The sequence below is a fragment of the Triticum aestivum genome, chromosome 6B (genome assembly GCF_018294505.1).
Source record: "Triticum aestivum cultivar Chinese Spring chromosome 6B, IWGSC CS RefSeq v2.1, whole genome shotgun sequence".
NCBI classification, from domain to species: Eukaryota; Viridiplantae; Streptophyta; class Magnoliopsida; order Poales; family Poaceae; genus Triticum; species Triticum aestivum.
In genome coordinates this window covers 289,043,510-289,049,509 of record NC_057810.1, presented here as the reverse complement: position 1 = coordinate 289,049,509, position 6,000 = coordinate 289,043,510, and positions in this window count along the sequence as shown.

The window sequence follows — 6,000 nt, the reverse complement described above, 5'->3', positions numbered from 1 at the left end:
TCTCAAAGTTCTCTCTAATTTGTCGGTGCAATATCAGCGAAGTCTGAGAATATTAATAGTTTTACATTTCTGTGCAACTGACTGCCGCATAGATCCTTCAGGAGCTGGGTTATGATGCCATCCCAGTGTGGGGCTGATAGAAACTGCGCAAGGCTCGAACCGGCTGTATATGCAAGTGCTCTTACGGCCAGCAAAGTCCCCGTACTGTGGTATTTTGACGAGCACAAACTCTCAAAAAACAGATTCATCCTCTGATCTGTATACTGTGAACAGTCAAATCTTGTTGACTCCATCTCTCCCAATTTTCTGAATAACAATCAGTAGGCGATTGCAAAGAAAACCATGAAACCACTTGATGTTTTCCCCAGCGTACAAACTCACAAACTCTGTGCAACAGCCAACCTTGCTCATAACAATTGTTGAAGCGACCTTCCCCTGTATTAACTGCTAGCGATAGTAATTTCCTTGTTTTTCCAACGGTAGTAGCTTCCCATCAGACCTAGGGAGCCACGCCATAGCGCTTGTTTCTCATATTCTCGACTCCTCGTGTCTTGTTGCTAGCAGACCAGCAGATCAGGGAGAAAAAGAAAACCACTTGTATTAATTTTGCAATACATGTCCATGTACTGTACTCCTTTTAATCAAGCTCGGCCTTGTCAACGACAAGATGCTCAAGCCCCAGCCATCGATGCTGGCAGCGGCGGCCATCTACACCAAGCAAGGCACGATCGACGGGTGGATATCCTGTAGCAACAAATGCTTGTAGACGGCACACAAAAATACTCTGAAGAAACAACTCATGCATGAAAACACACTGTCTAGACAGTCTTTCATTCAGAGTTCAGACCAATTAACTTTCAGCGAGTGGCGATGGCTCAGTACAGAGATGAGCCGGGGCGGCTCGCGAGCAGCGGACGCAGAAACGGCAGCGGTTCACCCGCTGAGCTGCGCTGGCATAGACCGGCAGCCTAGGGCCATGGTGAATACTGCTCGGGAGGCAGAAGTGACTCGACGATGGCAACAGGTGGCAATGATGAACCGGAGGGAGTAATAGCGAAGTGGAGGTAACGGGGGCGCGGGTTGCAGCCAGCGCGGACGGGGCCGCGTTAGTGCGAGGCGAGCCGGCGGCGGCTCACCCGCTGAGCTGCGAAGGCAACAGTAGACAGGCGAGCGCAGACGGCCGGGCGACTCAGTGTGGGACAGTAGCGGAGGAGCGGAGGGCTGGTCCGTGACTCAGCACGAGACGGCAGCAGAGGAGCGGAGGAGCCGGTCGGCGACTCGGCGCGGGACGGCAGCGGAGGAGCGGAGGAGCCGGTCGGCGACTCGGCGTGGGACGGCAGCGGAGGAGTGGAGGGCTGGTCCGGCTTACTCAGCGCGGGATCATAGCTGCCCGGAGTGGCGGAGCAACTTGCAGGCGTGGCCGTGGAAAAACCCAAATCCAATCCACTTCCGGGTCCGTAGCTCGGTTGCCGTCAGTTTGGCTATCCATCTTCGCGTCTTTCTGGTCATGGCCGCCCCCGTGTTTGACGTGTTGATGTTTGACGTGCTGGGGAAAAGTAATACTTGAACTCCGATTGGATGTTTAACACGGGTCATGCTAGTTGCAACTTGCAGCCCATATGCAGCGACAACGACTCGGCGAATCGGACAAAATCGGCTGTACCTTGGACATGACGGAACACCTGTCAGACTCGACCTTGTAGGCGTTGCAGCTGCCGAAATACAAACTCCAATCTGATTCGGCGGAACGCCCAGACGCGTGCGGCGGCGCACGTAACCCCAATCTCTTGTCTTGAAAGAATCTCATATATGCCGGCTCCGGTGAAATTGCAAGCTTCCTGATCCCTTGATTAGATCCCTTCAAGAACTCAACACCACCGTGCGCAAGCCCCACGGTGGGCGCCAATTGTCGTGGATTTGTCACAGCAGATGTCCTTAGTGTCAGGACTTAGTCGCGAGGCCAACGCATCTATGTGGTAGCTTGAGAGGGGTTGAGTGGGACGAGAGACGCAGGGCGGATCAACACGCAGACAAGGGTTTAGACAGCTTCGGGCCCCGGAAAACATCATCCGGTAAAAACCCTACATGCTGTTTGAGGCTAGGTCTCATTATCATCACGAGGGAGTCGCCGTAAACCGGCTCTCCTCTTTGTGTCTAGCCCTAAGATTGTTTCTTCTTGTTGCTAGCTTGTAGCTTCTAACTTCTAACCCGTCTCTCTTTGGGGAGCCCTGCCCCTCCTTATATATGTTGAAGAGGCGGTTTATATGTGGAATCCTATTAGGATTACTCTATTACAAGTGGAGTCCTAGTCTTGCTTCCCTTGAAGGAGAATAGTCCTTACGCTTTCCTCATAAACCGGCCCACCGTTAAACGTGAACCGGCCTTCTGGTCCATGGGCCTCGTCATCCATCTGACCCGCCCGCCGGGTTACGAATGAACCGCCAAGACCGGGCGGGTTACCAGTGAGTCGTCCGGTCCGGCTGGGTTAAACTTCCGGCCGGTTTACACCGCGGGGTATATCCCCGACAGTAGGATTCTTTTTACTCCTCAGCCCCTTCGTCGCTCTGGTGAGGTCTCTTGACGTAGATGTTTTGACTTTCCTCTCCTCAAATTTCACTAATTTTTTTTAGGATCACGCGGGTATCTTGGAATCGTTCCGATGGTTTTGTAACGAGAACATTGTTCTTGGTGCCTCCTGTCTATTATGTGGCTTTGACCCGGGGAGTTGAGCTCCGAGGTGTTGTCGTCACAATTTTATCGTTGCAGTTCTGGAATACCTGAGTTTTGCCGACAACGAAAATCTCTTTTATGCAGTTGTTGGTGAGATAACCTCGACGTCACCCAGTACTGGGGAGTTCGGGAGTATTGCCATAGCTCGTATAATGGATGCTTTTCAAAGGTTGAGGTACATGATTTCCGGAGTTTTCTTGGTTATTTGTTGACGGATGGATACAACTGGATGTAGGGATTGTTAGTTTGGGTGAGATATATTGCTTCCCCTGTATCCCCAGCACCAGATTGCATAACCAGAAAGTTTCGGGAGTTTTATAGGTGGGAATTCAAGTAGCTCCTAGAATATCTTTCCGACAGATGCATGATATGGGATTGGGTAAATCTCTATCATATGTATTTGTTCCGGCTTATTCCGCAAGCCAAATCCTTTGTTTTGTTTTATTTGTGGTATTCGAGTTGCTTCGAAGTCAAATGTTGAATCCATACCTTTCAAGCGGTGTTCTCATATTTCTATGTGAATTCTAATCCTTCTTGATCACTCAGGTTGTCATGTCAACTCTTTTCCAGCCGGTGTGTTTCTTTTCAAGTGGATCCGATCATTTTCAACATCCGCAAGATCAACTCTAAAGTTTGCTCACCGGTGTTTGTTCCATCTTCCCCAAGTTGTCTTTGTTTTACCGCCCTCCCACCCTTTTTCTTCTCAGAACCGGAGTCTGTAATCGAGTATCCATCCTACTCGGGCGAAGTCTTTGCTTTCTTTCCTCAATGATTTCAACCGGTGTTTTCTCTTCAAGATATTCGTTGGTTCCCCCTTCCAAGTTGCCTTTGTTTTCCCGCCCTCCCACCCTCTTCTTCCCGGAGTCTGAGTCTGTTTCGACCATCAATTTCATTCGTGCGGAGCCTCTTCAGTCTTCCATCAATAGTTTCAACCGGTGAATTCTCGTCTTGGTGGACATTCTTCATCTCTTTTTCTTCTCCGATGGATTCAATGCAAGTTTTTAGTTGTCGATCGTATTCTTTCCCTCAGCTCAAATATTTCCCTTTGTTCGTTCACCTCTCGCCAGTTTATCCTTCTGGAGTGACATCTCAGGAGATTCGTTTGTGTCCAATTAATTCGAGGTTATCACCTCATTCAAATATTTCAATTGTTCTGGTGCATTATCTATCCTTCAACATCCCTTTTCCAACGGTGTTATCTCTTCAGTGGGCCCTAACCCACAGGTCTTTTCCCAGGATCTTACCTGACTCTTCTAATTCCCCCGGAGTTATTCTCAATTCTTTTCAAAGTCTGACGTAAGAATGAATTTCATCAGTCAGATGCCTTTCCAAGATCGATGTCAAATCATTTCATTGTTGGCTCAACCTCTTCGCTTTTCATTCTCCCGGAGTATCTCAGTAATTTCGGTGGTGTTTCTTGTCGTCTTTCTCAGCTTTGAAGATCGAAGAAGAGTTTTTCCTCTAAATCTTTTTTGTTCTCTTGAAGATTTGTGGTGCTAGCTCGATGTTATCCTATCAGATTGTTTCCAATCGTGCAATTATTTTCATCCATCCGGAGTATTTCAAGAGTTATTTTTCCGTCTCGATCTTCCGGAGGCCATCATTCCAGTTACCGTTATTCAATTATCCCGGCGTTTCGTTCAAGTGTTCTTTAATCAGCTCGTCATCTCTTCGTTCTTGTGCATCAAAATCCCCTCTTGCTTATTGGTTCTTCTAATTCTTCCCGGTGATTCATTCTCTTTTATCAGTCTTTTTCGAATTCTTATGGTGGTTCGTTCAAGTTTCTTTTTCCTTGATTATTATTTTAATCCATTCGCTCTTTCAATCCTACCGGTGGCTCATGAAGACTTTCTCATATTTTGTGCTATGTTCCCCCTTAATCCTTTTTCAACGAGAATAAGTAGTATGCAAAATCCGTTGCTTGTCATCAATTTAATTTGATGAAGGTTAAGCATACAATAGATCTTATTATTATTTCATTCAAGTGAGTAATCCCTTCCTTCGGAGTTTGTTCTTGATGAATAAATTCTAGTTCCAAGTGTTTCCCATCTTTTCTTTTCCGGAGTTCAATTTCCTCAGCCATTTCGTCGGAACCTCCATCTAAATCATCACAAGGCTTAATCTTATTCTTTCATCCTTCATTTTTATCTCATCATCTTTTTGTCACCGGAGTTCTTCATGGTGGTTCTTTATGATTTAATTCATTCTTCAAGAGTTCATCAAGATTCTTGTTGGCGGTGTTCAAGTATCTTTTCTTCTTGCGTTTCGAAGTGCAATTAATTCTCCGTATTCTTTTGAAATGGAGATTTGCATTTCTTCGTTCTTCTCAGCTATCCAATCATTTCTGTTTGTGGCTGGTTACCACCTTATGATCTTGAGATGTTACCTATAAGTCCACAACAAGCTTATTCTTTTCGTTGCTGATTTTTTTTCAACAACTCCATTCAATCCTTCCTTCTAATTTCTTTTCATTCCATTCTTTCAATTCTTCCGGAGGTTTTGTGATGTTCATCTCGTCAAGTGTCATCCCATCTTGTGAAGCTCGTGTTCTTTTCCTTCCATTTTCAGCCGGAGTGCTTCCTAAATCCTTTCAGTCTTATTCGTTTATCATCTCGTTCTAATCGGAGTGGTTTCATAGTCTATCCGATTCCACGAGCTTTCAATTCTCGTCATTCTCGTCGTCCCTCTTCTTCTCGAGTGCTCTCGATTCTTTGCTTCTTCTCGAGTTCTTGTTTCACCTCATTCCTTTTCCCTTCCGTCTCGGTCCTAAGATCTCGGGACGAGATCTCTTGTTAGTGGAGGAGTGTTGTAACGCCCCGGATCCGATGCGCCAGTTGTCTGCCAGTTATTCGCCGTCGTTGCCATGTCATTTCCTTGCGTGTTGCATTTTATCACGTCATCATGTGCATTTCATTTTGCATACGTGTTCGTTTCTTGCATCCGAGCATTTTCCGTGTTGTCCGTTTTGCAATCCGGCACTCCTATGCCCTCCGGCGTTCCCCTTTTCGTCTCCTGTTGTGAGTGGGTGTTGAACTTTCTTGGAATGGACTGAGTCTTGCCAAGCGGCCTTGGTATAGCACCGGTAGACCGCCTGTCAAGTTTCGTGCCATTTGGAGGTCGTTTGATACTCCAACGGTTAACCGGGTAACCGTAAACCCCTCTCTCTTTGCAGCCCAACACCCTTCCAAAGTGGCCCAAAACCCATCTAACTCCCCTCCATGCTCTCGGTCGTTCGATCACGATCGCGTGGCCGAAAACCGTGCCTCATTT